This window comes from Gasterosteus aculeatus, chromosome 12, assembly GCF_964276395.1.
Source record: "Gasterosteus aculeatus chromosome 12, fGasAcu3.hap1.1, whole genome shotgun sequence".
Taxonomy (NCBI): Eukaryota; Metazoa; Chordata; class Actinopteri; order Perciformes; family Gasterosteidae; genus Gasterosteus; species Gasterosteus aculeatus.
The window spans coordinates 4,708,262-4,732,863 of record NC_135700.1 but is presented as its reverse complement, the minus strand read 5'-3'; the positions used below and the strand labels follow the sequence as shown (position 1 = coordinate 4,732,863).

General features: G+C 40.6%; 33 non-coding genes across 33 annotated transcripts; all 33 read right to left on the bottom strand.

Annotated features, from left to right (window-relative positions):
• Positions 1 to 76: 76 nt before the first annotated feature.
• On the bottom strand, positions 77 to 177 carry trnay-gua (transfer RNA tyrosine (anticodon GUA)). The gene is made up of 2 exons: positions 141 to 177; positions 77 to 112 (listed from the first exon to the last, which is right to left on the bottom strand). It is a non-coding gene; the product is annotated as a tRNA-Tyr (tRNA).
• Positions 178 to 534: 357 nt separating this feature from the next.
• trnay-gua (transfer RNA tyrosine (anticodon GUA)) lies at positions 535 to 635 on the bottom strand. Its single transcript has 2 exons — positions 599 to 635; positions 535 to 570 (listed from the first exon to the last, which is right to left on the bottom strand). It is a non-coding gene; the product is annotated as a tRNA-Tyr (tRNA).
• An 866-nt stretch (positions 636 to 1,501) lies between these two features.
• On the bottom strand, positions 1,502 to 1,602 carry trnay-gua (transfer RNA tyrosine (anticodon GUA)). The gene is made up of 2 exons: positions 1,566 to 1,602; positions 1,502 to 1,537 (listed from the first exon to the last, which is right to left on the bottom strand). It is a non-coding gene; the product is annotated as a tRNA-Tyr (tRNA).
• Positions 1,603 to 1,959: 357 nt separating this feature from the next.
• On the bottom strand, positions 1,960 to 2,060 carry trnay-gua (transfer RNA tyrosine (anticodon GUA)). The gene is made up of 2 exons: positions 2,024 to 2,060; positions 1,960 to 1,995 (listed from the first exon to the last, which is right to left on the bottom strand). It is a non-coding gene; the product is annotated as a tRNA-Tyr (tRNA).
• Positions 2,061 to 2,355: 295 nt separating this feature from the next.
• Positions 2,356 to 2,456, bottom strand: trnay-gua (transfer RNA tyrosine (anticodon GUA)). The gene is made up of 2 exons: positions 2,420 to 2,456; positions 2,356 to 2,391 (listed from the first exon to the last, which is right to left on the bottom strand). It is a non-coding gene; the product is annotated as a tRNA-Tyr (tRNA).
• Positions 2,457 to 2,753: 297 nt separating this feature from the next.
• On the bottom strand, positions 2,754 to 2,854 carry trnay-gua (transfer RNA tyrosine (anticodon GUA)). Its single transcript has 2 exons — positions 2,818 to 2,854; positions 2,754 to 2,789 (listed from the first exon to the last, which is right to left on the bottom strand). It is a non-coding gene; the product is annotated as a tRNA-Tyr (tRNA).
• Positions 2,855 to 3,211: 357 nt separating this feature from the next.
• Positions 3,212 to 3,312, bottom strand: trnay-gua (transfer RNA tyrosine (anticodon GUA)). Its single transcript has 2 exons — positions 3,276 to 3,312; positions 3,212 to 3,247 (listed from the first exon to the last, which is right to left on the bottom strand). It is a non-coding gene; the product is annotated as a tRNA-Tyr (tRNA).
• Positions 3,313 to 4,178: 866 nt separating this feature from the next.
• Positions 4,179 to 4,279, bottom strand: trnay-gua (transfer RNA tyrosine (anticodon GUA)). Its single transcript has 2 exons — positions 4,243 to 4,279; positions 4,179 to 4,214 (listed from the first exon to the last, which is right to left on the bottom strand). It is a non-coding gene; the product is annotated as a tRNA-Tyr (tRNA).
• A 357-nt stretch (positions 4,280 to 4,636) lies between these two features.
• trnay-gua (transfer RNA tyrosine (anticodon GUA)) lies at positions 4,637 to 4,737 on the bottom strand. The gene is made up of 2 exons: positions 4,701 to 4,737; positions 4,637 to 4,672 (listed from the first exon to the last, which is right to left on the bottom strand). It is a non-coding gene; the product is annotated as a tRNA-Tyr (tRNA).
• Positions 4,738 to 5,094: 357 nt separating this feature from the next.
• On the bottom strand, positions 5,095 to 5,195 carry trnay-gua (transfer RNA tyrosine (anticodon GUA)). Its single transcript has 2 exons — positions 5,159 to 5,195; positions 5,095 to 5,130 (listed from the first exon to the last, which is right to left on the bottom strand). It is a non-coding gene; the product is annotated as a tRNA-Tyr (tRNA).
• Positions 5,196 to 6,174: 979 nt separating this feature from the next.
• Positions 6,175 to 6,275, bottom strand: trnay-gua (transfer RNA tyrosine (anticodon GUA)). Its single transcript has 2 exons — positions 6,239 to 6,275; positions 6,175 to 6,210 (listed from the first exon to the last, which is right to left on the bottom strand). It is a non-coding gene; the product is annotated as a tRNA-Tyr (tRNA).
• Positions 6,276 to 7,028: 753 nt separating this feature from the next.
• On the bottom strand, positions 7,029 to 7,129 carry trnay-gua (transfer RNA tyrosine (anticodon GUA)). Its single transcript has 2 exons — positions 7,093 to 7,129; positions 7,029 to 7,064 (listed from the first exon to the last, which is right to left on the bottom strand). It is a non-coding gene; the product is annotated as a tRNA-Tyr (tRNA).
• A 297-nt stretch (positions 7,130 to 7,426) lies between these two features.
• Positions 7,427 to 7,527, bottom strand: trnay-gua (transfer RNA tyrosine (anticodon GUA)). Its single transcript has 2 exons — positions 7,491 to 7,527; positions 7,427 to 7,462 (listed from the first exon to the last, which is right to left on the bottom strand). It is a non-coding gene; the product is annotated as a tRNA-Tyr (tRNA).
• A 357-nt stretch (positions 7,528 to 7,884) lies between these two features.
• Positions 7,885 to 7,985, bottom strand: trnay-gua (transfer RNA tyrosine (anticodon GUA)). Its single transcript has 2 exons — positions 7,949 to 7,985; positions 7,885 to 7,920 (listed from the first exon to the last, which is right to left on the bottom strand). It is a non-coding gene; the product is annotated as a tRNA-Tyr (tRNA).
• Positions 7,986 to 8,913: 928 nt separating this feature from the next.
• Positions 8,914 to 9,014, bottom strand: trnay-gua (transfer RNA tyrosine (anticodon GUA)). Its single transcript has 2 exons — positions 8,978 to 9,014; positions 8,914 to 8,949 (listed from the first exon to the last, which is right to left on the bottom strand). It is a non-coding gene; the product is annotated as a tRNA-Tyr (tRNA).
• Positions 9,015 to 9,371: 357 nt separating this feature from the next.
• On the bottom strand, positions 9,372 to 9,472 carry trnay-gua (transfer RNA tyrosine (anticodon GUA)). Its single transcript has 2 exons — positions 9,436 to 9,472; positions 9,372 to 9,407 (listed from the first exon to the last, which is right to left on the bottom strand). It is a non-coding gene; the product is annotated as a tRNA-Tyr (tRNA).
• An 877-nt stretch (positions 9,473 to 10,349) lies between these two features.
• On the bottom strand, positions 10,350 to 10,450 carry trnay-gua (transfer RNA tyrosine (anticodon GUA)). The gene is made up of 2 exons: positions 10,414 to 10,450; positions 10,350 to 10,385 (listed from the first exon to the last, which is right to left on the bottom strand). It is a non-coding gene; the product is annotated as a tRNA-Tyr (tRNA).
• An 866-nt stretch (positions 10,451 to 11,316) lies between these two features.
• trnay-gua (transfer RNA tyrosine (anticodon GUA)) lies at positions 11,317 to 11,417 on the bottom strand. The gene is made up of 2 exons: positions 11,381 to 11,417; positions 11,317 to 11,352 (listed from the first exon to the last, which is right to left on the bottom strand). It is a non-coding gene; the product is annotated as a tRNA-Tyr (tRNA).
• Positions 11,418 to 12,170: 753 nt separating this feature from the next.
• trnay-gua (transfer RNA tyrosine (anticodon GUA)) lies at positions 12,171 to 12,271 on the bottom strand. Its single transcript has 2 exons — positions 12,235 to 12,271; positions 12,171 to 12,206 (listed from the first exon to the last, which is right to left on the bottom strand). It is a non-coding gene; the product is annotated as a tRNA-Tyr (tRNA).
• Positions 12,272 to 12,568: 297 nt separating this feature from the next.
• Positions 12,569 to 12,669, bottom strand: trnay-gua (transfer RNA tyrosine (anticodon GUA)). Its single transcript has 2 exons — positions 12,633 to 12,669; positions 12,569 to 12,604 (listed from the first exon to the last, which is right to left on the bottom strand). It is a non-coding gene; the product is annotated as a tRNA-Tyr (tRNA).
• A 357-nt stretch (positions 12,670 to 13,026) lies between these two features.
• Positions 13,027 to 13,127, bottom strand: trnay-gua (transfer RNA tyrosine (anticodon GUA)). Its single transcript has 2 exons — positions 13,091 to 13,127; positions 13,027 to 13,062 (listed from the first exon to the last, which is right to left on the bottom strand). It is a non-coding gene; the product is annotated as a tRNA-Tyr (tRNA).
• Positions 13,128 to 13,993: 866 nt separating this feature from the next.
• On the bottom strand, positions 13,994 to 14,094 carry trnay-gua (transfer RNA tyrosine (anticodon GUA)). Its single transcript has 2 exons — positions 14,058 to 14,094; positions 13,994 to 14,029 (listed from the first exon to the last, which is right to left on the bottom strand). It is a non-coding gene; the product is annotated as a tRNA-Tyr (tRNA).
• Positions 14,095 to 14,451: 357 nt separating this feature from the next.
• Positions 14,452 to 14,552, bottom strand: trnay-gua (transfer RNA tyrosine (anticodon GUA)). The gene is made up of 2 exons: positions 14,516 to 14,552; positions 14,452 to 14,487 (listed from the first exon to the last, which is right to left on the bottom strand). It is a non-coding gene; the product is annotated as a tRNA-Tyr (tRNA).
• An 877-nt stretch (positions 14,553 to 15,429) lies between these two features.
• trnay-gua (transfer RNA tyrosine (anticodon GUA)) lies at positions 15,430 to 15,530 on the bottom strand. Its single transcript has 2 exons — positions 15,494 to 15,530; positions 15,430 to 15,465 (listed from the first exon to the last, which is right to left on the bottom strand). It is a non-coding gene; the product is annotated as a tRNA-Tyr (tRNA).
• Positions 15,531 to 15,825: 295 nt separating this feature from the next.
• Positions 15,826 to 15,926, bottom strand: trnay-gua (transfer RNA tyrosine (anticodon GUA)). The gene is made up of 2 exons: positions 15,890 to 15,926; positions 15,826 to 15,861 (listed from the first exon to the last, which is right to left on the bottom strand). It is a non-coding gene; the product is annotated as a tRNA-Tyr (tRNA).
• A 419-nt stretch (positions 15,927 to 16,345) lies between these two features.
• Positions 16,346 to 16,446, bottom strand: trnay-gua (transfer RNA tyrosine (anticodon GUA)). The gene is made up of 2 exons: positions 16,410 to 16,446; positions 16,346 to 16,381 (listed from the first exon to the last, which is right to left on the bottom strand). It is a non-coding gene; the product is annotated as a tRNA-Tyr (tRNA).
• Positions 16,447 to 16,803: 357 nt separating this feature from the next.
• On the bottom strand, positions 16,804 to 16,904 carry trnay-gua (transfer RNA tyrosine (anticodon GUA)). The gene is made up of 2 exons: positions 16,868 to 16,904; positions 16,804 to 16,839 (listed from the first exon to the last, which is right to left on the bottom strand). It is a non-coding gene; the product is annotated as a tRNA-Tyr (tRNA).
• Positions 16,905 to 17,595: 691 nt separating this feature from the next.
• Positions 17,596 to 17,696, bottom strand: trnay-gua (transfer RNA tyrosine (anticodon GUA)). Its single transcript has 2 exons — positions 17,660 to 17,696; positions 17,596 to 17,631 (listed from the first exon to the last, which is right to left on the bottom strand). It is a non-coding gene; the product is annotated as a tRNA-Tyr (tRNA).
• Positions 17,697 to 18,969: 1,273 nt separating this feature from the next.
• On the bottom strand, positions 18,970 to 19,070 carry trnay-gua (transfer RNA tyrosine (anticodon GUA)). The gene is made up of 2 exons: positions 19,034 to 19,070; positions 18,970 to 19,005 (listed from the first exon to the last, which is right to left on the bottom strand). It is a non-coding gene; the product is annotated as a tRNA-Tyr (tRNA).
• A 1,669-nt stretch (positions 19,071 to 20,739) lies between these two features.
• On the bottom strand, positions 20,740 to 20,840 carry trnay-gua (transfer RNA tyrosine (anticodon GUA)). The gene is made up of 2 exons: positions 20,804 to 20,840; positions 20,740 to 20,775 (listed from the first exon to the last, which is right to left on the bottom strand). It is a non-coding gene; the product is annotated as a tRNA-Tyr (tRNA).
• Positions 20,841 to 21,073: 233 nt separating this feature from the next.
• trnay-gua (transfer RNA tyrosine (anticodon GUA)) lies at positions 21,074 to 21,174 on the bottom strand. The gene is made up of 2 exons: positions 21,138 to 21,174; positions 21,074 to 21,109 (listed from the first exon to the last, which is right to left on the bottom strand). It is a non-coding gene; the product is annotated as a tRNA-Tyr (tRNA).
• A 691-nt stretch (positions 21,175 to 21,865) lies between these two features.
• On the bottom strand, positions 21,866 to 21,966 carry trnay-gua (transfer RNA tyrosine (anticodon GUA)). The gene is made up of 2 exons: positions 21,930 to 21,966; positions 21,866 to 21,901 (listed from the first exon to the last, which is right to left on the bottom strand). It is a non-coding gene; the product is annotated as a tRNA-Tyr (tRNA).
• Positions 21,967 to 23,759: 1,793 nt separating this feature from the next.
• On the bottom strand, positions 23,760 to 23,860 carry trnay-gua (transfer RNA tyrosine (anticodon GUA)). Its single transcript has 2 exons — positions 23,824 to 23,860; positions 23,760 to 23,795 (listed from the first exon to the last, which is right to left on the bottom strand). It is a non-coding gene; the product is annotated as a tRNA-Tyr (tRNA).
• Positions 23,861 to 24,602: the final 742 nt, after the last annotated feature.

Genomic DNA, 24,602 nt, shown 5'->3' with positions numbered 1-24,602 from the left:
AGGAATATTGACAAGATGCAAGGGTTTGCGATCAGGAAATACCTGTTGACCCAAACCGGACAACATTATAAAAATGTCCTTCGAGCCGGAGTTGAACCAGCGACCTAAGGATACCTGCTAATTGCACATTGAACATCAGCCTACAGTCCTCCGCTCTACCAACTGAGCTATCGAAGGGTAAAGAAAGAGACCTGCATTTTAGCGTGTATATTGAGGACGGAGCTGCCGATAAACCAAAGCTTTTTTGACAAAGAATGAATGGATTCTTAATGAGGAATATTGATGAGAAGCAAGGGTTGAGCTTGTTTTACAAAGGATGGATGGATTTGTTATGAGGAATATTGATGAGAAGCAAGGGTTGAGCTTGTTTTACAAAGGATGGATGGATTTGTTATGAGGAATATTGATGAGAAGCAAGGGTTGAGCTTGTTTTACAAAGAATGGATGGATTTGTCATGAGGAATATTGACAAGATGCAAGGGTTTGCGATCAGGAAATACCTGTTGACCCAAACCGGACAACATTATAAAAATGTCCTTCGAGCCGGAGTTGAACCAGCGACCTAAGGATACCTGCTAACTACAGATTGAACATCAGCCTACAGTCCTCCGCTCTACCAACTGAGCTATCGAAGGGTAAAGAAAGAGACCTGCATTTTAGCGTGTATATTGAGGACGGAGCTGCCGATAAACCAAAGCTTTTTTGACAAAGAATGAATGGATTCTTAATGAGGAATATTGATGAGAAGCAAGGGTTGAGCTTGTTTTACAAAGGATGGATGGATTTGTTATGAGGAATATTGATGAGAAGCAAGGGTTGAGCTTGTTTTACAAAGAATGGATGGATTTGTCATGAGGAATATTGACAAGAAGCAAGGGTTTGCGATCAGGAAATACCTGTTGACCCAAACCGGACAACATTATAAAAATGTCCTTCGAGCCGGAGTTGAATGGATGGATTTGTCATGAGGAATATTGACAAGAAGCAAGGGTTTGCGATCAGGAAATACCTGTTGACCCAAACCGGACAACATTATAAAAATGTCCTTCGAGCCGGAGTTAAACCAGCGACCTAAGGATACCTGCTAATTGCACATTGAACATCAGCCTACAGTCCTCCGCTCTACCAACTGAGCTATCGAAGGGTAAAGAAAGAGACCTGCATTTTAGCGTGTATATTAAGGACGGAGCTGCCGATAAACCAAAGCTTTTTTGACAAAGAATGAATGGATTCTTAATGAGGAATATTGATGAGAAGCAAGGGTTGAGCTTGTTTTACAAAGGATGGATGGATTTGTTATGAGGAATATTGATGAGAAGCAAGGGTTGAGCTTGTTTTACAAAGGATGGATGGATTTTTTATGAGGAATATTGATGAGAAGCAAGGGTTGAGCTTGTTTTACAAAGAATGGATGAATTTGTCATGATGAATATTTACAAGATGCAAGGGTTTGCGATCAGGAAATACCTGTTGACCCAAACCGGACAACATTATAAAAATGTCCTTCGAGCCGGAGTTGAACCAGCGACCTAAGGATACCTGCTAATTGCACATTGAACATCAGCCTACAGTCCTCCGCTCTACCAACTGAGCTATCGAAGGGTAAAGAAAGAGACCTGCATTTTAGCGTGTATATTGAGGACGGAGCTGCCGATAAACCAAAGCTTTTTTGACAAAGAATGAATGGATTCTTAATGAGGAATATTGATGAGAAGCAAGGGTTGAGCTTGTTTTACAAAGGATGGATGGTTTTGTTATGAGGATTATTGATGAGAAGCAAGGGTTGAGCTTGTTTTACAAAGGATGGATGGATTTGTTATGAGGAAAATTGATGAGAAGCAAGGGTTGAGCTTGTTTTACAAAGAATGGATGGATTTTTCATGAGGAATATTGACAAGATGCAAGGGTTTGCGATCAGGAAATACCTGTTGACCCAAACCGGACAACATTATAAAAATGTCCTTCGAGCCGGAGTTGAACCAGCGACCTAAGGATACCTGCTAATTACAGATTGAACATCAGCCTACAGTCCTCCGCTCTACCAACTGAGCTATCGAAGGGTAAAGAAAGAGACCTGCATTTTAGCGTGTATATTGAGGACGGAGCTGCCGATAAACCAAAGCTTTTTTGACAAAGAATGAATGGATTCTTAATGAGGAATATTGATGAGAAGCAAGGGTTGAGCTTGTTTTACAAAGGATGGATGGATTTGTTATGAGGAATATTGATGAGAAGCAAGGGTTGAGCTTGTTTTACAAAGGATGGATGGATTTGTCATGAGGAATATTGACAAGAAGCAAGGGTTTGCGATCAGGAAATACCTGTTGACCCAAACAGGACAACATTATAAAAATGTCCTTCGAGCCGGAGTTGAACCAGCGACCTAAGGATACCTGCTAATTGCACATTGAACATCAGCCTACAGTCCTCCGCTCTACCAACTGAGCTATCGAAGGGTAAAGAAAGAGACCTGCATTTTAGCGTGTATATTGAGGACGGAGCTGCCGATAAACCAAAGCTTTTTTTTAAAAAAGAATGAATGGATTCTTAATGAGGAATATTGATGAGAAGCAAGGGTTGAGCTTGTTTTACAAAGGATGGATGGATTTGTTATGAGGAATATTGATGAGAAGCAAGGGTTGAGCTTGTTTTACAAAGAATGGATGGATTTTTCATGAGGAATATTGACAAGATGCAAGGGTTTGCGATCAGGAAATACCTGTTGACCCAAACCGGACAACATTATAAAAATGTCCTTCGAGCCGGAGTTGAACCAGCGACCTAAGGATACATGCTAACTACAGATTGAACATCAGCCTACAGTCCTCCGCTCTACCAACTGAGCTATCGAAGGGTAAAGAAAGAGACCTGCATTTTAGCGTGTATATTGAGGACGGAGCTGCCGATAAACCAAAGCTTTTTTGACAAAGAATGAATGGATTCTTAATGAGGAATATTGATGAGAAGCAAGGGTTGAGCTTGTTTTACAAAGGATGGATGGTTTTGTTATGAGGATTATTGATGAGAAGCAAGGGTTGAGCTTGTTTTACAAAGGATGGATGGATTTGTTATGAGGAAAATTGATGAGAAGCAAGGGTTGAGCTTGTTTTACAAAGAATGGATGGATTTTTCATGAGGAATATTGACAAGATGCAAGGGTTTGCGATCAGGAAATACCTGTTGACCCAAACCGAACAACATTATAAAAATGTCCTTCGAGCCGGAGTTGAACCAGCGACCTAAGGATACCTGCTAATTACAGATTGAACATCAGCCTACAGTCCTCCGCTCTACCAACTGAGCTATCGAAGGGTAAAGAAAGAGACCTGCATTTTAGCGTGTATATTGAGGACGGAGCTGCCGATAAACCAAAGCTTTTTTGACAAAGAATGAATGGATTCTAAATGAGGAATATTGATGAGAAGCAAGGGTTGAGCTTGTTTTACAAAGGATGGATTGATTTGTTATGAGGAATATTGATGAGAAGCAAGGGTTGAGCTTGTTTTACAAAGAATGGATGGATTTGTCATGAGGAATATTGACAAGAAGCAAGGGTTTGCGATCAGGAAATACCTGTTGACCCAAACCGGACAACATTATAAAAATGTCCTTCGAGCCGGAGTTGAATGGATGGATTTGTCATGAGGAATATTGACAAGAAGCAAGGGTTTGCGATCAGGAAATACCTGTTGACCCAAACCGGACAACATTATAAAAATGTCCTTCGAGCCGGAGTTAAACCAGCGACCTAAGGATACCTGCTAATTGCACATTGAACATCAGCCTACAGTCCTCCGCTCTACCAACTGAGCTATCGAAGGGTAAAGAAAGAGACCTGCATTTTAGCGTGTATATTGAGGACGGAGCTGCCGATAAACCAAAGCTTTTTTGACAAAGAATGAATGGATTCTTAATGAGGAATATTGATGAGAAGCAAGGGTTGAGCTTGTTTTACAAAGGATGGATGGATTTGTTATGAGGAATATTGATGAGAAGCAAGGGTTGAGCTTGTTTTACAAAGGATGGATGGATTTTTTATGAGGAATATTGATGAGAAGCAAGGGTTGAGCTTGTTTTACAAAGAATGGATGGATTTGTCATGATGAATATTTACAAGATGCAAGGGTTTGCGATCAGGAAATACCTGTTGACCCAAACCGGACAACATTATAAAAATGTCCTTCGAGCCGGAGTTGAACCAGCGACCTAAGGATACCTGCTAATTGCACATTGAACATCAGCCTACAGTCCTCCGCTCTACCAACTGAGCTATCGAAGGGTAAAGAAAGAGACCTGCATTTTAGCGTGTATATTGAGGACGGAGCTGCCGATAAACCAAAGCTTTTTTGACAAAGAATGAATGGATTCTTAATGAGGAATATTGATGAGAAGCAAGGGTTGAGCTTGTTTTACAAAGGATGGATGGTTTTGTTATGAGGATTATTGATGAGAAGCAAGGGTTGAGCTTGTTTTACAAAGGATGGATGGATTTGTTATGAGGAAAATTGATGAGAAGCAAGGGTTGAGCTTGTTTTACAAAGAATGGATGGATTTTTCATGAGGAATATTGACAAGATGCAAGGGTTTGCGATCAGGAAATACCTGTTGACCCAAACCGGACAACATTATAAAAATGTCCTTCGAGCCGGAGTTGAACCAGCGACCTAAGGATACCTGCTAATTACAGATTGAACATCAGCCTACAGTCCTCCGCTCTACCAACTGAGCTATCGAAGGGTAAAGAAAGAGACCTGCATTTTAGCGTGTATATTGAGGACGGAGCTGCCGATAAACCAAAGCTTTTTTGACAAAGAATGAATGGATTCTTAATGAGGAATATTGATGAGAAGCAAGGGTTGAGCTTGTTTTACAAAGGATGGATGGATTTGTTATGAGGAATATTGATGAGAAGCAAGGGTTGAGCTTGTTTTACAAAGGATGGATGGATTTGTTATGAGGAATATTGATGAGAAGCAAGGGTTGAGCTTGTTTTACAAAGAATGGATGGATTTGTCATGAGGAATATTGACAAGATGCAAGGGTTTGCGATCAGGAAATACCTGTTGACCCAAACCGGACAACATTATAAAAATGTCCTTCGAGCCGGAGTTGAACCAGCGACCTAAGGATACCTGCTAATTGCACATTGAACATCAGCCTACAGTCCTCCGCTCTACCAACTGAGCTATCGAAGGGTAAAGAAAGAGACCTGCATTTTAGCGTGTATATTGAGGACGGAGCTGCCGATAAACCAAAGCTTTTTTGACAAAGAATGAATGGATTCTTAATGAGGAATATTGATGAGAAGCAAGGGTTGAGCTTGTTTTACAAAGGATGGATGGATTTGTTATGAGGAATATTGATGAGAAGCAAGGGTTGAGCTTGTTTTACAAAGAATGGATGGATTTGTCATGAGGAATATTGACAAGAAGCAAGGGTTTGCGATCAGGAAATACCTGTTGACCCAAACCGGACAACATTATAAAAATGTCCTTCGAGCCGGAGTTGAATGGATGGATTTGTCATGAGGAATATTGACAAGAAGCAAGGGTTTGCGATCAGGAAATACCTGTTGACCCAAACCGGACAACATTATAAAAATGTCCTTCGAGCCGGAGTTAAACCAGCGACCTAAGGATACCTGCTAATTGCACATTGAACATCAGCCTACAGTCCTCCGCTCTACCAACTGAGCTATCGAAGGGTAAAGAAAGAGACCTGCATTTTAGCGTGTATATTAAGGACGGAGCTGCCGATAAACCAAAGCTTTTTTGACAAAGAATGAATGGATTCTTAATGAGGAATATTGATGAGAAGCAAGGGTTGAGCTTGTTTTACAAAGGATGGATGGATTTGTTATGAGGAATATTGATGAGAAGCAAGGGTTGAGCTTGTTTTACAAAGGATGGATGGATTTTTTATGAGGAATATTGATGAGAAGCAAGGGTTGAGCTTGTTTTACAAAGAATGGATGAATTTGTCATGATGAATATTTACAAGATGCAAGGGTTTGCGATCAGGAAATACCTGTTGACCCAAACCGGACAACATTATAAAAATGTCCTTCGAGCCGGAGTTGAATGGATGGATTTGTCATGAGGAATATTGACAAGAAGCAAGGGTTTGCGATCAGGAAATACCTGTTGACCCAAACCGGACAACATTATAAAAATGTCCTTCGAGCCGGAGTTGAACCAGCGACCTAAGGATACCTGCTAATTGCACATTGAACATCAGCCTACAGTCCTCCGCTCTACCAACTGAGCTATCGAAGGGTAAAGAAAGAGACCTGCATTTTAGCGTGTATATTGAGGACGGAGCTGCCGATAAACCAAAGCTTTTTTGACAAAGAATGAATGGATTCTTAATGAGGAATATTGATGAGAAGCAAGGGTTGAGCTTGTTTTACAAAGGATGGATGGTTTTGTTATGAGGATTATTGATGAGAAGCAAGGGTTGAGCTTGTTTTACAAAGGATGGATGGATTTGTTATGAGGAAAATTGATGAGAAGCAAGGGTTGAGCTTGTTTTACAAAGAATGGATGGATTTTTCATGAGGAATATTGACAAGATGCAAGGGTTTGCGATCAGGAAATACCTGTTGACCCAAACCGGACAACATTATAAAAATGTCCTTCGAGCCGGAGTTGAACCAGCAACCTAAGGATACCTGCTAATTACAGATTGAACATCAGCCTACAGTCCTCCGCTCTACCAACTGAGCTATCGAAGGGTAAAGAAAGAGACCTGCATTTTAGCGTGTATATTGAGGACGGAGCGGCCGATAAACCAAAGCTTTTTTGACAAAGAATGAATGGATTCTTAATGAGGAATATTGATGAGAAGCAAGGGTTGAGCTTGTTTTACAAAGGATGGATGGATTTGTTATGAGGAATATTGATGAGAAGCAAGGGTTGAGCTTGTTTTACAAAGGATGGATGGATTTGTCATGAGGAATATTGACAAGAAGCAAGGGTTTGCGATCAGGAAATACCTGTTGACCCAAACAGGACAACATTATAAAAATGTCCTTCGAGCCGGAGTTGAACCAGCGACCTAAGGATACCTGCTAATTGCACATTGAACATCAGCCTACAGTCCTCCGCTCTACCAACTGAGCTATCGAAGGGTAAAGAAAGAGACCTGCATTTTAGCGTGTATATTGAGGACGGAGCTGCCGATAAACCAAAGCTTTTTTTTAAAAAAGAATGAATGGATTCTTAATGAGGAATATTGATGAGAAGCAAGGGTTGAGCTTGTTTTACAAAGGATGGATGGATTTGTTATGAGGAATATTGATGAGAAGCAAGGGTTGAGCTTGTTTTACAAAGAATGGATGGATTTTTCATGAGGAATATTGACAAGATGCAAGGGTTTGCGATCAGGAAATACCTGTTGACCCAAACCGGACAACATTATAAAAATGTCCTTCGAGCCGGAGTTGAACCAGCGACCTAAGGATACATGCTAACTACAGATTGAACATCAGCCTACAGTCCTCCGCTCTACCAACTGAGCTATCGAAGGGTAAAGAAAGAGACCTGCATTTTAGCGTGTATATTGAGGACGGAGCTGCCGATAAACCAAAGCTTTTTTGACAAAGAATGAATGGATTCTTAATGAGGAATATTGATGAGAAGCAAGGGTTGAGCTTGTTTTACAAAGGATGGATGGTTTTGTTATGAGGATTATTGATGAGAAGCAAGGGTTGAGCTTGTTTTACAAAGGATGGATGGATTTGTTATGAGGAAAATTGATGAGAAGCAAGGGTTGAGCTTGTTTTACAAAGAATGGATGGATTTTTCATGAGGAATATTGACAAGATGCAAGGGTTTGCGATCAGGAAATACCTGTTGACCCAAACCGAACAACATTATAAAAATGTCCTTCGAGCCGGAGTTGAACCAGCGACCTAAGGATACCTGCTAATTACAGATTGAACATCAGCCTACAGTCCTCCGCTCTACCAACTGAGCTATCGAAGGGTAAAGAAAGAGACCTGCATTTTAGCGTGTATATTGAGGACGGAGCTGCCGATAAACCAAAGCTTTTTTGACAAAGAATGAATGGATTCTAAATGAGGAATATTGATGAGAAGCAAGGGTTGAGCTTGTTTTACAAAGGATGGATTGATTTGTTATGAGGAATATTGATGAGAAGCAAGGGTTGAGCTTGTTTTACAAAGGATGGATTGATTTGTTATGAGGAATATTGATGAGAAGCAAGGGTTGAGCTTGTTTTACAAAGAATGGATGGATTTGTCATGAGGAATATTGACAAGAAGCAAGGGTTTGCGATCAGGAAATACCTGTTGACCCAAACCGGACAACATTATAAAAATGTCCTTCGAGCCGGAGTTGAATGGATGGATTTGTCATGAGGAATATTGACAAGAAGCAAGGGTTTGCGATCAGGAAATACCTGTTGACCCAAACCGGACAACATTATAAAAATGTCCTTCGAGCCGGAGTTAAACCAGCGACCTAAGGATACCTGCTAATTGCACATTGAACATCAGCCTACAGTCCTCCGCTCTACCAACTGAGCTATCGAAGGGTAAAGAAAGAGACCTGCATTTTAGCGTGTATATTGAGGACGGAGCTGCCGATAAACCAAAGCTTTTTTGACAAAGAATGAATGGATTCTTAATGAGGAATATTGATGAGAAGCAAGGGTTGAGCTTGTTTTACAAAGGATGAATGGATTCTTAATGAGGAATATTGATGAGAAGCAAGGGTTGAGCTTGTTTTACAAAGGATGGATGGATTTGTTATGAGGAATATTGATGAGAAGCAAGGGTTGAGCTTGTTTTACAAAGGATGGATGGATTTGTCATGAGGAATATTGACAAGATGCAAGGGTTTGCGATCAGGAAATACCTGTTGACCCAAACCGGACAACATTATAAAAATGTCCTTCGAGCCGGAGTTGAACCAGCGACCTAAGGATACCTGCTAATTGCACATTGAACATCAGCCTACAGTCCTCCGCTCTACCAACTGAGCTATCGAAGGGTAAAGAAAGAGACCTGCATTTTAGCGTGTATATTGAGGACGGAGCTGCCGATAAACCAAAGCTTTTTTGACAAAGAATGAATGGATTCTTAATGAGGAATATTGATGAGAAGCAAGGGTTGAGCTTGTTTTACAAAGGATGGATGGATTTGTTATGAGGAATATTGATGAGAAGCAAGGGTTGAGCTTGTTTTACAAAGGATGGATGGATTTGTTATGAGGAATATTGATGAGAAGCAAGGGTTGAGCTTGTTTTACAAAGAATGGATGGATTTGTCATGATGAATATTGACAAGATGCAAGGGTTTGCGATCAGGAAATACCTGTTGACCCAAACCGGACAACATTATAAAAATGTCCTTCGAGCCGGAGTTGAACCAGCGACCTAAGGATACCTGCTAATTGCACATTGAACATCAGCCTACAGTCCTCCGCTCTACCAACTGAGCTATCGAAGGGTAAAGAAAGAAACCTGCATTTTAGCGTGTATATTGAGGATGGAGCTGCCGATAAACCAAAGCTTTTTTGACAAAGAATGAATGGATTCTTAATGAGGAATATTGATGAGAAGCAAGGGTTGAGCTTGTTTTACAAAGGATGGATGGATTTGTTATGAGGAATATTGATGAGAAGCAAGGGTTGAGCTTGTTTTACAAAGGATGGATGGATTTGTTATGAGGAATATTGATGAGAAGCAAGGGTTGAGCTTGTTTTACAAAGAATGGATGGATTTGTCATGAGGAATATTGACAAGATGCAAGGGTTTGCGATCAGGAAATACCTGTTGACCCAAACCGGACAACATTATAAAAATGTCCTTCGAGCCGGAGTTGAACCAGCGACTTAAGGATACCTGCTAACTACAGATTGAACATCAGTCTACAGTCCTCCGCTCTACCAACTGAGCTATCGAAGGGTAAAGAAAGAGACCTGCATTTTAGCGTGTATATTGAGGACGGAGCTGCCGATAAACCAAAGCTTTTTTGACAAAGAATGAATGGATTCTTAATGAGGAATATTGATGAAAAGCAAGGGTTGAGCTTGTTTTACAAAGGATGGATGGATTTGTTATGAGGAATATTGATGAGAAGCAAGGGTTGAGCTTGTTTTACAAAGGATGGATGGATTTGTTATGAGGAATATTGATGAGAAGCAAGGGTTGAGCTTGTTTTACAAAGGATGGATGGATTTGTTATGAGGAATATTGATGAGAAGCAAGGGTTGAGCTTGTTTTACAAAGAATGGATGGATTTGTCATGAGGAATATTGACAAGATGCAAGGGTTTGCGATCAGGAAATACCTGTTGACCCAAACCGGACAACATTATAAAAATGTCCTTCGAGCCGGAGTTGAACCAGCGACCTAAGGATACCTGCTAATTGCACATTGAACATCAGCCTACAGTCCTCCGCTCTACCAACTGAGCTATCGAAGGGTAAAGAAAGAGACCTGCATTTTAGCGTGTATATTGAGGACGGAGCTGCCGATAAACCAAAGCTTTTTTGACAAAGAATGAATGGATTCTTAATGAGGAATATTGATGAGAAGCAAGGGTTGAGCTTGTTTTACAAAGGATGGATGGATTTGTTATGAGGAATATTGATGAGAAGCAAGGGTTGAGCTTGTTTTACAAAGAATGGATGGATTTGTCATGAGGAATATTGACAAGAAGCAAGGGTTTGCGATCAGGAAATACCTGTTGACCCAAACCGGACAACATTATAAAAATGTCCTTCGAGCCGGAGTTGAATGGATGGATTTGTCATGAGGAATATTGACAAGAAGCAAGGGTTTGCGATCAGGAAATACCTGTTGACCCAAACCGGACAACATTATAAAAATGTCCTTCGAGCCGGAGTTAAACCAGCGACCTAAGGATACCTGCTAATTGCACATTGAACATCAGCCTACAGTCCTCCGCTCTACCAACTGAGCTATCGAAGGGTAAAGAAAGAGACCTGCATTTTAGCGTGTATATTAAGGACGGAGCTGCCGATAAACCAAAGCTTTTTTGACAAAGAATGAATGGATTCTTAATGAGGAATATTGATGAGAAGCAAGGGTTGAGCTTGTTTTACAAAGGATGGATGGATTTGTTATGAGGAATATTGATGAGAAGCAAGGGTTGAGCTTGTTTTACAAAGGATGGATGGATTTTTTATGAGGAATATTGATGAGAAGCAAGGGTTGAGCTTGTTTTACAAAGAATGGATGAATTTGTCATGATGAATATTTACAAGATGCAAGGGTTTGCGATCAGGAAATACCTGTTGACCCAAACCGGACAACATTATAAAAATGTCCTTCGAGCCGGAGTTGAACCAGCGACCTAAGGATACCTGCTAATTGCACATTGAACATCAGCCTACAGTCCTCCGCTCTACCAACTGAGCTATCGAAGGGTAAAGAAAGAGACCTGCATTTTAGCGTGTATATTGAGGACGGAGCTGCCGATAAACCAAAGCTTTTTTGACAAAGAATGAATGGATTCTTAATGAGGAATATTGATGAGAAGCAAGGGTTGAGCTTGTTTTACAAAGGATGGATGGTTTTGTTATGAGGATTATTGATGAGAAGCAAGGGTTGAGCTTGTTTTACAAAGGATGGATGGATTTGTTATGAGGAAAATTGATGAGAAGCAAGGGTTGAGCTTGTTTTACAAAGAATGGATGGATTTTTCATGAGGAATATTGACAAGATGCAAGGGTTTGCGATCAGGAAATACCTGTTGACCCAAACCGGACAACATTATAAAAATGTCCTTCGAGCCGGAGTTGAACCAGCAACCTAAGGATACCTGCTAATTACAGATTGAACATCAGCCTACAGTCCTCCGCTCTACCAACTGAGCTATCGAAGGGTAAAGAAAGAGACCTGCATTTTAGCGTGTATATTGAGGACGGAGCGGCCGATAAAACAAAGCTTTTTTGACAAAGAATGAATGGATTCTTAATGAGGAATATTGATGAGAAGCAAGGGTTGAGCTTGTTTTACAAAGGATGGATGGATTTGTTATGAGGAATATTGATGAGAAGCAAGGGTTGAGCTTGTTTTACAAAGGATGGATGGATTTGTCATGAGGAATATTGACAAGAAGCAAGGGTTTGCGATCAGGAAATACCTGTTGACCCAAACAGGACAACATTATAAAAATGTCCTTCGAGCCGGAGTTGAACCAGCGACCTAAGGATACCTGCTAATTGCACATTGAACATCAGCCTACAGTCCTCCGCTCTACCAACTGAGCTATCGAAGGGTAAAGAAAGAGACCTGCATTTTAGCGTGTATATTGAGGACGGAGCTGCCGATAAACCAAAGCTTTTTTTTAAAAAAGAATGAATGGATTCTTAATGAGGAATATTGATGAGAAGCAAGGGTTGAGCTTGTTTTACAAAGGATGGATGGATTTGTTATGAGGAATATTGATGAGAAGCAAGGGTTGAGCTTGTTTTACAAAGAATGGATGGATTTTTCATGAGGAATATTGACAAGATGCAAGGGTTTGCGATCAGGAAATACCTGTTGACCCAAACCGGACAACATTATAAAAATGTCCTTCGAGCCGGAGTTGAACCAGCGACCTAAGGATACATGCTAACTACAGATTGAACATCAGCCTACAGTCCTCCGCTCTACCAACTGAGCTATCGAAGGGTAAAGAAAGAGACCTGCATTTTAGCGTGTATATTGAGGACGGAGCTGCCGATAAACCAAAGCTTTTTTGACAAAGAATGAATGGATTCTTAATGAGGAATATTGATGAGAAGCAAGGGTTGAGCTTGTTTTACAAAGGATGGATGGTTTTGTTATGAGGATTATTGATGAGAAGCAAGGGTTGAGCTTGTTTTACAAAGGATGGATGGATTTGTTATGAGGAAAATTGATGAGAAGCAAGGGTTGAGCTTGTTTTACAAAGAATGGATGGATTTTTCATGAGGAATATTGACAAGATGCAAGGGTTTGCGATCAGGAAATACCTGTTGACCCAAACCGAACAACATTATAAAAATGTCCTTCGAGCCGGAGTTGAACCAGCGACCTAAGGATACCTGCTAATTACAGATTGAACATCAGCCTACAGTCCTCCGCTCTACCAACTGAGCTATCGAAGGGTAAAGAAAGAGACCTGCATTTTAGCGTGTATATTGAGGACGGAGCTGCCGATAAACCAAAGCTTTTTTGACAAAGAATGAATGGATTCTAAATGAGGAATATTGATGAGAAGCAAGGGTTGAGCTTGTTTTACAAAGGATGGATTGATTTGTTATGAGGAATATTGATGAGAAGCAAGGGTTGAGCTTGTTTTACAAAGAATGGATGGATTTGTCATGAGGAATATTGACAAGAAGCAAGGGTTTGCGATCAGGAACTACCTGTTGACCCAAACCGGACAACATTATAAAAATGTCCTTCGAGCCGGAGTTGAATGGATGGATTTGTCATGAGGAATATTGACAAGAAGCAAGGGTTTGCGATCAGGAAATACCTGTTGACCCAAACCGGACAACATTATAAAAATGTCCTTCGAGCCGGAGTTAAACCAGCGACCTAAGGATACCTGCTAATTGCACATTGAACATCAGCCTACAGTCCTCCGCTCTACCAACTGAGCTATCGAAGGGTAAAGAAAGAGACCTGCATTTTAGCGTGTATATTGAGGACGGAGCTGCCGATAAACCAAAGCTTTTTTGACAAAGAATGAATGGATTCTTAATGAGGAATATTGATGAGAAGCAAGGGTTGAGCTTGTTTTACAAAGGATGAATGGATTCTTAATGAGGAATATTGATGAGAAGCAAGGGTTGAGCTTGTTTTACAAAGGATGGATGGATTTGTTATGAGGAATATTGATGAGAAGCAAGGGTTGAGCTTGTTTTACAAAGGATGGATGGATTTGTCATGAGGAATATTGACAAGATGCAAGGGTTTGCGATCAGGAAATACCTGTTGACCCAAACCGGACAACATTATAAAAATGTCCTTCGAGCCGGAGTTGAACCAGCGACCTAAGGATACCTGCTAATTGCACATTGAACATCAGCCTACAGTCCTCCGCTCTACCAACTGAGCTATCGAAGGGTAAAGAAAGAGACCTGCATTTTAGCGTGTATATTGAGGACGGAGCTGCCGATAAACCAAAGCTTTTTTGACAAAGAATGAATGGATTCTTAATGAGGAATATTGATGAGAAGCAAGGGTTGAGCTTGTTTTACAAAGGATGGATGGATTTGTTATGAGGAATATTGATGAGAAGCAAGGGTTGAGCTTGTTTTACAAAGGATGGATGGATTTGTTATGAGGAATATTGATGAGAAGCAAGGGTTGAGCTTGTTTTACAAAGAATGGATGGATTTGTCATGATGAATATTGACAAGATGCAAGGGTTTGCGATCAGGAAATACCTGTTGACCCAAACCGGACAACATTATAAAAATGTCCTTCGAGCCGGAGTTGAACCAGCGACCTAAGGATACCTGCTAATTGCACATTGAACATCAGCCTACAGTCCTCCGCTCTACCAACTGAGCTATCGAAGGGTAAAGAAAGAAACCTGCATTTTAGCGTGTATATTGAGGATGGAGCTGCCGATAAACCAAAGCTTTTTTGACAAAGAATGAATGGATTCTTAATGAGGAATATTGATGAGAAGCAAGGGTTGAGCTTGTTTTACAAAGGATGGATGGATTTGTTATGAGGAATATTGATGAGAAGCAAGGGTTGAGCTTGTTTTACAAAGGATGGATGGATTTGTTATGAGGAATATTGATGAGAAGCAAGGGTTGAGCTTGTTTTACAAAGAATGGATGGATTTGTCATGAGGAATATTGACAAGATGCAAGGGTTTGCGATCAGGAAATACCTGTTGACCCAAACCGGACAACATTATAAAAATGTCCTTCGAGCCGGAGTTGAACCAGCGACTTAAGGATACCTGCTAACTACAGATTGAACATCAGTCTACAGTCCTCCGCTCTACCAACTGAGCTATCGAAGGGTAAAGAAAGAGACCTGCATTTTAGCGTGTATATTGAGGACGGAGCTGCCGATAAACCAAAGCTTTTTTGACAAAGAATGAATGGATTCTTAATGAGGAATATTGATGAAAAGCAAGGGTTGAGCTTGTTTTACAAAGGATGGATGGATTTGTTATGAGGAATATTGATGAGAAGCAAGGGTTGAGCTTGTTTTACAAAGGATGGATGGATTTGTTATGAGGAATATTGATGAGAAGCAAGGGTTGAGCTTGTTTTACAAAGGATGGATGGATTTGTTATGAGGAATATTGATGAGAAGCAAGGGTTGAGCTTGTTTTACAAAGAATGGATGGATTTGTCATGAGGAATATTGACAAGATGCAAGGGTTTGCGATCAGGAAATACCTGTTGACCCAAACCGGACAACATTATAAAAATGTCCTTCGAGCCGGAGTTGAACCAGCGACCTAAGGATACCTGCTAATTGCACATTGAACATCAGCCTACAGTCCTCCGCTCTACCAACTGAGCTATCGAAGGGTAAAGAAAGAGACCTGCATTTTAGCGTGTATATTGAGGACGGAGCTGCCGATAAACCAAAGCTTTTTTGACAAAGAATGAATGGATTCTTAATGAGGAATATTGATGAGAAGCAAGGGTTGAGCTTGTTTTACAAAGGATGGATGGATTTGTTATGAGGAATATTGATGAGAAGCAAGGGTTGAGCTTGTTTTACAAAGAATGGATGGATTTGTCATGAGGAATATTGACAAGAAGCAAGGGTTTGCGATCAGGAAATACCTGTTGACCCAAACCGGACAACCTTATAAAAATGTCCTTCGAGCCGGAGTTGAACCAGCGACCTAAGGATACCTGCTAATATCACATTGAACATCAGCCTACAGTCCTCCGCTCTACCAACTGAGCTATCGAAGGGTAAAGAAAGAGACCTGCATTTTAGCGTGTATATTGAGGACGGAGCTGCCGATAAACCAAAGCTTTTTTGACAAAGAATGAATGGATTCTTAATGAGGAATATTGATGAGAAGCAAGGGTTGAGCTTGTTTTACAAAGGATGGATGGATTTGTTATGAGGAATATTGATGAGAAGCAAGGGTTGAGCTTGTTTTACAAAGGATGGATGGATTTGTTATGAGGAATATTGATGAGAAGCAAGGGTTGAGCTTGTTTTACAAAGGATGGATGGATTTGTTATGAGGAATATTGATGAGAAGCAAGGGTTGAGCTTGTTTTACAAAGAATGGATGGATTTGTCATGAGGAATATTGACAAGATGCAAGGGTTTGCGATCAGGAAATACCTGTTGACCCAAACCGGAAAACATTATAAAAATGTCCTTCGAGCCGGAGTTGAACCAGCGACCTAAGGATACCTGCTAATTGCACATTGAACATCAGCCTACAGTCCTCCGCTCTACCAACTGAGCTATCGAAGGGTAAAGAAAGAGACCTGCATTTTAGCGTGTATATTGAGGACGGAGCTGCCGATAAACCAAAGCTTTTTTGACAAAGAATGAATGGATTCTTAATGAGGAATATTGATGAGAAGCAAGGGTTGAGCTTGTTTTACAAAGGATGGATGGATTTGTTATGAGGAATATTGATGAGAAGCAAGGGTTGAGCTTGTTTTACAAAGGATGGATGGATTTGTTATGAGGAATATTGATGAGAAGCAAGGGTTGAGCTTGTTTTACAAAGAATGGATGGATTTGTCATGAGGAATATTGACAAGATGCAAGGGTTTGCGATCAGGAAATACCTGTTGACCCAAACCGGACAACATTATAAAAATGTCCTTCGAGCCGGAGTTGAACCAGCGACCTAAGGATACCTGCTAACTACAGATTGAACATCAGCCTACAGTCCTCCGCTCTACCAACTGAGCTATCGAAGGGTAAAGAAAGAGACCTGCATTTTAGCGTGTATATTGAGGACGGAGCTGCCGATAAACCAAAGCTTTTTTGACAAAGAATGAATGGATTCTTAATGAGGAATATTGATGAGAAGCAAGGGTTGAGCTTGTTTTACAAAGGATGGATGGATTTATTATGAGGAATATTGATGAGAAGCAAGGGTTGAGCTTGTTTTACAAAGAATGGATGGATTTGTCATGAGGAATATTGACAAGAAGCAAGGGTTTGCGATCAGGAAATACCTGTTGACCCAAACCGGACAACATTATAAAAATGTCCTTCGAGCCGGAGTTGAACCAGCGACCTAAGGATACCTGCTAATTGCACATTGAACATCAGCCTACATTCCTCCGCTCTACCAACTGAGCTATCGAAGGGTAAAGAAATAGACCTGCATTTTAGCGTGTATATTGAGGACGGAGCTGCCGATAAACCAAAGCTTTTTTGACAAAGAATGAATGGATTCTTAATGAGGAATATTGATGAGAAGCAAGGGTTGAGCTTGTTTTACAAAGGATGGATGGATTTGTTATGAGGAATATTGATGAGAAGCAAGGGTTGAGCTTGTTTTACAAAGAATGGATGGATTTGTCATGAGGAATATTGACAAGAAGCAAGGGTTTGCGATCAGGAAATACCTGTTGACCCAAACCGGACAACATTATAAAAATGTCCTTCGAGCCGGAGTTGAACCAGCGACCTAAGGATACCTGCTAATTGCACATTGAACATCAGCCTACAGTCCTCCGCTCTACCAACTGAGCTATCGAAGGGTAAAGAAAGAGACCTGCATTTTAGCGTGTATATTGAGGACGGAGCTGCCGATAAACCAAAGCTTTTTTGACAAAGAATGAATGGATTCTTAATGAGGAATATTGATAAGAAGCAAGGGTTGAGCTTGTTTTACAAAGGATGGATGGATTTATTATGAGGAATATTGATGAGAAGCAAGGGTTGAGCTTGTTTTACAAAGAATGGATGGATTTGTCATGAGGAATATTGACAAGAAGCAAGGGTTTGCGATCAGGAAATACCTGTTGACCCAAACCGGACAACATTATAAAAATGTCCTTCGAGCCGGAGTTGAACCAGCGACCTAAGGATACCTGCTAATTGCACATTGAACATCAGCCTACATTCCTCCGCTCTACCAACTGAGCTATCGAAGGGTAAAGAAATAGACCTGCATTTTAGCGTGTATATTGAGGACGGAGCTGCCGATAAACCAAAGCTTTTTTGACAAAGAATGAATGGATTCCTAATGAGGAATATTGATGAGAAGCAAGGGTTGAGCTTGTTTTACAAAGGATGGATGGATTTGTTATGAGGAATATTGATAAGAAGCAAGGGTTGAGCTTGTTTTACAAAGGATGGATGGATTTATTATGAGGAATATTGATGAGAAGCAAGGGTTGAGCTTGTTTTACAAAGAATGGATGGATTTGTCATGAGGAATATTGACAAGAAGCAAGGGTTTGCGATCAGGAAATACCTGTTGACCCAAACCGGACAACATTATAAAAATGTCCTTCGAGCCGGAGTTGAACCAGCGACCTAAGGATACCTGCTAATTTCACATTGAACATCAGCCTACATTCCTCCGCTCTACCAACTGAGCTATCGAAGGGTAAAGAAATAGACCTGCATTTTAGCGTGTATATTGAGGACGGAGCTGCCGATAAACCAAAGCTTTTTTGACAAAGAATGAATGGATTCCTAATGAGGAATATTGATGAGAAGCAAGGGTTGAGCTTGTTTTACAAAGGATGGATGGATTTGTTATGAGGAATATTGATGAGAAGCAAGGGTTGAGCTTGTTTTACAAAGGATGGATGGATTTGTTATGAGGAATATTGATGAGAAGCAAGGGTTGAGCTTGTTTTACAAAGGATGGATGGATTTGTTATGAGGAATATTGATGAGAAGCAAGGGTTGAGCTTGTTTTACAAAGAATGGATGGATTTGTCATGAGGAATATTGACAAGATGCAAGGGTTTGCGATCAGGAAATACCTGTTGACCCAAACCGGACAACATTATAAAAATGTCCTTCGAGCCGGAGTTGAACCAGCGACCTAAGGATACCTGCTATTTGCACATTGAACATCAGCCTACAGTCCTCCGCTCTACCAACTGAGCTATCGAAGGGTAAAGAAAGAGACCTGCATTTTAGCGTGTATATTGAGGACGGAGCTGCCGATAAACCAAAGCTTTTTTGACAAAGAATAAATGAATTCTTAATGAGGAATATTGATGAGAAGCAAGGGTTGAGCTTGTTTTACAAAGGATGGATGGATTTGTTATGAGGAATATTGATGAGAAGCAAGGGTTGAGCTTGTTTTACAAAGAATGGATGGATTTGTCATGAGGAATATTGACAAGAAGCAAGGGTTTGCGATCAGGAAATACCTGTTGTCCCAAACCGGACAACATTATGAAAATGTCCTTCGAGCCGGAGTTGAACCACCGACCTAAGGATACCTGCTAATTGCACATTGAACATCAGCCTACAGTCCACCGCTCTACCAACTGAGCTATCGAAGGGTAAAGAAAGAGACCTGCATTTTAGCGTGTATATTGAGGACGGAGCTGCCGATAAACCAAAGCTTTTTTGACAAAGAATGAATGGATTCTTAATAAGGAATATTGATGAGAAGCAAGGGTTGAGCTTGTTTTACAAAGGATGGATGGATTTATTATGAGGAATATTGATGAGAAGCAAGGGTTGAGCTTGTTTTACAAAGGATGGATGGATTTGTTATGAGGAATATTGATGAGAAGCAAGGGTTGAGCTTGTTTTACAAAGAATGGATGGATTTGTCATGAGGAATATTGACAAGATGCAAGGGTTTGCGATCAGGAAATACCTGTTGACCCAAACCGGACAACATTATAAAAATGTCCTTCGAGCCGGAGTTGAACCAGCGACTTAAGGATACCTGCTAACTACAGATTGAACATCAGCCTACAGTCCTCCGCTCTACCAACTGAGCTATCGAAGGGTAAAGAAAGAGACCTGCATTTTAGCGTGTATATTGAGGACGGAGCTGCCGATAAACCAAAGCTTTTTTGACAAAGAATGAATGGATTCTTAATGAGGAATATTGATGAGAAGCAAGGGTTGAGCTTGTTTTACAAAGGATGGATGGATTTGTTATGAGGAATATTGATGAGAAGCAAGGGTTGAGCTTGTTTTACAAAGGATGGATGGATTTGTTATGAGGAATATTGATGAGAAGCAAGGGTTGAGCTTGTTTTACAAAGAATGGATGGATTTGTCATGAGGAATATTGACAAGAAGCAAGGGTTTGCGATCAGGAAATACCTGTTGTCCCAAACCGGACAACATTATGAAAATGTCCTTCGAGCCGGAGTTGAACCACCGACCTAAGGATACCTGCTAATTGCACATTGAACATCAGCCTACAGTCCACCGCTCTACCAACTGAGCTATCGAAGGGTAAAGAAAGAGACCTGCATTTTAGCGTGTATATTGAGGAAGGAGCTGCCGATAAACCAAAGCTTTTTTGACAAAGAATGAATGGATTCTTAATGAGGAATATTGATGAGAAGCAAGGGTTGAGCTTGTTTTACAAAGGATGGATGGATTTGTTATGAGGAATATTGATGAGAAGCAAGGGTTGAGCTTGTTTTACAAAGGATGGATGGATTTGTTATGAGGAATATTGATGAGAAGCAAGGGTTGAGCTTGTTTTACAAAGAATGGATGGATTTGTCATGAGGAATATTGACAAGATGCAAGGGTTTGCGATCAGGAAATACCTGTTGACCCAAACCGGACAACATTATAAAAATGTCCTTCGAGCCGGAGTTGAACCAGCGACCTAAGGATACCTGCTAATTGCACATTGAACATCAGCCTACAGTCCTCCGCTCTACCAACTGAGCTATCGAAGGGTAAAGAAAGAGACCTGCATTTTAGCGTGTATATTGAGGACGGAGCTGCCGATAAACCAAAGCTTTTTTGACAAAGAATGAATGGATTCTTAATGAGGAATATTGATGAGAAGCAAGGGTTGAGCTTGTTTTACAAAGAATGGATGGATTTGTCATGAGGAATATTGACAAGATGCAAGGGTTTGCGATCAGGAAATACCTGTTGACCCAAACCGGACAACATTATAAAAATGTCCTTCGAGCCGGAGTTGAACCAGCGACCTAAGGATACCTGCTAACTACAGATTGAACATCAGCCTACAGTCCTCCGCTCTACCAACTGAGCTATCGAAGGGTAAAGAAAGAGACCTGCATTTTAGCGTGTATATTGAGGACGGAGCTGCCGATAAACCAAAGCTTTTTTGACAAAGAATGAATGGATTCTTAATGAGGAATATTGATGAGAAGCAAGGGTTGAGCTTGTTTTACAAAGGATGGATGGATTTATTATGAGGAATATTGATGAGAAGCAAGGGTTGAGCTTGTTTTACAAAGAATGGATGGATTTGTCATGAGGAATATTGACAAGAAGCAAGGGTTTGCGATCAGGAAATACCTGTTGACCCAAACCGGACAACATTATAAAAATGTCCTTCGAGCCGGAGTTGAACCAGCGACCTAAGGATACCTGCTAATTGCACATTGAACATCAGCCTACATTCCTCCGCTCTACCAACTGAGCTATCGAAGGGTAAAGAAATAGACCTGCATTTTAGCGTGTATATTGAGGACGGAGCTGCCGATAAACCAAAGCTTTTTTGACAAAGAATGAATGGATTCTTAATGAGGAATATTGATGAGAAGCAAGGGTTGAGCTTGTTTTACAAAGGATGGATGGATTTGTTATGAGGAATATTGATGAGAAGCAAGGGTTGAGCTTGTTTTACAAAGAATGGATGGATTTGTCATGAGGAATATTGACAAGAAGCAAGTGTTTGCGATCAGGAAATACCTGTTGACCCAAACCGGACAACATTATAAAAATGTCCTTCGAGCCGGAGTTGAACCAGCGACCTAAGGATACCTGCTAATTGCACATTGAACATCAGCCTACAGTCCTCCGCTCTACCAACTGAGCTATCGAAGGGTAAAGAAAGAGACCTGCATTTTAGCGTGTATATTGAGGACGGAGCTGCCGATAAACCAAAGCTTTTTTGACAAAGAATGAATGGATTCTTAATGAGGAATATTGATAAGAAGCAAGGGTTGAGCTTGTTTTACAAAGGATGGATGGATTTATTATGAGGAATATTGATGAGAAGCAAGGGTTGAGCTTGTTTTACAAAGAATGGATGGATTTGTCATGAGGAATATTGACAAGAAGTAAGGGTTTGCGATCAGGAAATACCTGTTGACCCAAACCGGACAACATTATAAAAATGTCCTTCGAGCCGGAGTTGAACCAGCGACCTAAGGATACCTGCTAATTGCACATTGAACATCAGCCTACATTCCTCCGCACTACCAACTGAGCTATCGAAGGGTAAAGAAATAGACCTGCATTTTAGCGTGTATATTGAGGACGGAGCTGCCGATAAACCAAAGCTTTTTTGACAAAGAATGAATGGATTCCTAATGAGGAATATTGATGAGAAGCAAGGGTTGAGCTTGTTTTACAAAGGATGGATGGATTTGTTATGAGGAATATTGATAAGAAGCAAGGGTTGAGCTTGTTTTACAAAGGATGGATGGATTTATTATGAGGAATATTGATGAGAAGCAAGGGTTGAGCTTGTTTTACAAAGAATGGATGGATTTGTCATGAGGAATAATGACAAGAAGCAAGGGTTTGCGATCAGGAAATACCTGTTGACCCAAACCGGACAACATTATAAAAATGTCCTTCGAGCCGGAGTTGAACCAGCGACCTAAGGATACCTGCTAATTGCACATTGAACATCAGCCTACATTCCTCCGCTCTACCAACTGAGCTATCGAAGGGTAAAGAAATAGACCTGCATTTTAGCGTGTATATTGAGGACGGAGCTGCCGATAAACCAAAGCTTTTTTGACAAAGAATGAATGGATTCCTAATGAGGAATATTGATGAGAAGCAAGGGTTGAGCTTGTTTTACAAAGGATGGATGGATTTGTTATGAGGAATATTGATGAGAAGCAAGGGTTGAGCTTGTTTTACAAAGGATGGATGGATTTGTTATGAGGAATATTGATGAGAAGCAAGGGTTGAGCTTGTTTTACAAAGGATGGATGGATTTGTTATGAGGAATATTGATGAGAAGCAAGGGTTGAGCTTGTTTTACAAAGAATGGATGGATTTGTCATGAGGAATATTGACAAGATGCAAGGGTTTGCGATCAGGAAATACCTGTGGACCCAAACCGGACAACATTATAAAAATGTCCTTCGAGCCGGAGTTGAACCAGCGACTTAAGGATACCTGCTAACTACAGATTGAACATCAGCCTACAGTCCTCCGCTCTACCAACTGAGCTATCGAAGGGTAAAGAAAGAGACCTGCATTTTAGCGTGTATATTGAGGACGGAGCTGCCGATAAACCAAAGCTTTTTTGACAAAGAATGAATGGATTCTTAATGAGGAATATTGATGAGAAGCAAGGGTTGAGCTTGTTTTACAAAGGATGGATGGATTTGTTATGAGGAATATTGATGAGAAGCAAGGGTTGAGCTTGTTTTACAAAGGATGGATGGATTTGTTATGAGGAATATTGATGAGAAGCAAGGGTTGAGCTTGTTTTACAAAGGATGGATGGATTTGTTATGAGGAATATTGATGAGAAGCAAGGGTTGAGCTTGTTTTACAAAGAATGGATGGATTTGTCATGAGGAATATTGACAAGATGCAAGGGTTTGCGATCAGGAAATACCTGTTGACCCAAACCGGACAACATTATAAAAATGTCCTTCGAGCCGGAGTTGAACCAGCGACCTAAGGATACCTGCTAATTGCACATTGAACATCAGCCTACAGTCCTCCGCTCTACCAACTGAGCTATCGAAGGGTAAAGAAAGAGACCTGCATTTTAGCGTGTATATTGAGGACGGAGCTGCCGATAAACCAAAGCTTTTTTGACAAAGAATAAATGAATTCTTAATGAGGAATATTGATGAGAAGCAAGGGTTGAGCTTGTTTTACAAAGGATGGATGGATTTGTTATGAGGAATATTGATGAGAAGCAAGGGTTGAGCTTGTTTTACAAAGGATGGATGGATTTGTTATGAGGAATATTGATGAGAAGCAAGGGTTGAGCTTGTTTTACAAAGGATGGATGGATTTGTTATGAGGAATATTGATGAGAAGCAAGGGTTGAGCTTGTTTTACAAACAATGGATGGATTTGTCATGAGGAATATTGACAAGATGCAAGGGTTTGCGATCAGGAAATACCTGTTGACCCAAACCGGACAACATTATAAAAATGTCCTTCGAGCCGGAGTTGAACCAGCGACTTAAGGATACCTGCTAACTACAGATTGAACATCAGCCTACAGTCCTCCGCTCTACCAACTGAGCTATCGAAGGGTAAAGAAAGAGACCTGCATTTTAGCGTGTATATTGAGGACGGAGCTGCCGATAAACCAAAGCTTTTTTGACAAAGAATGAATGGATTCTTAATGAGGAATATTGATGAGAAGCAAGGGTTGAGCTTGTTTTACAAAGGATGGATGGATTTATTATGAGGAATATTGATGAGAAGCAAGGGTTGAGCTTGTTTTACAAAGAATGGATGGATTTGTCATGAGG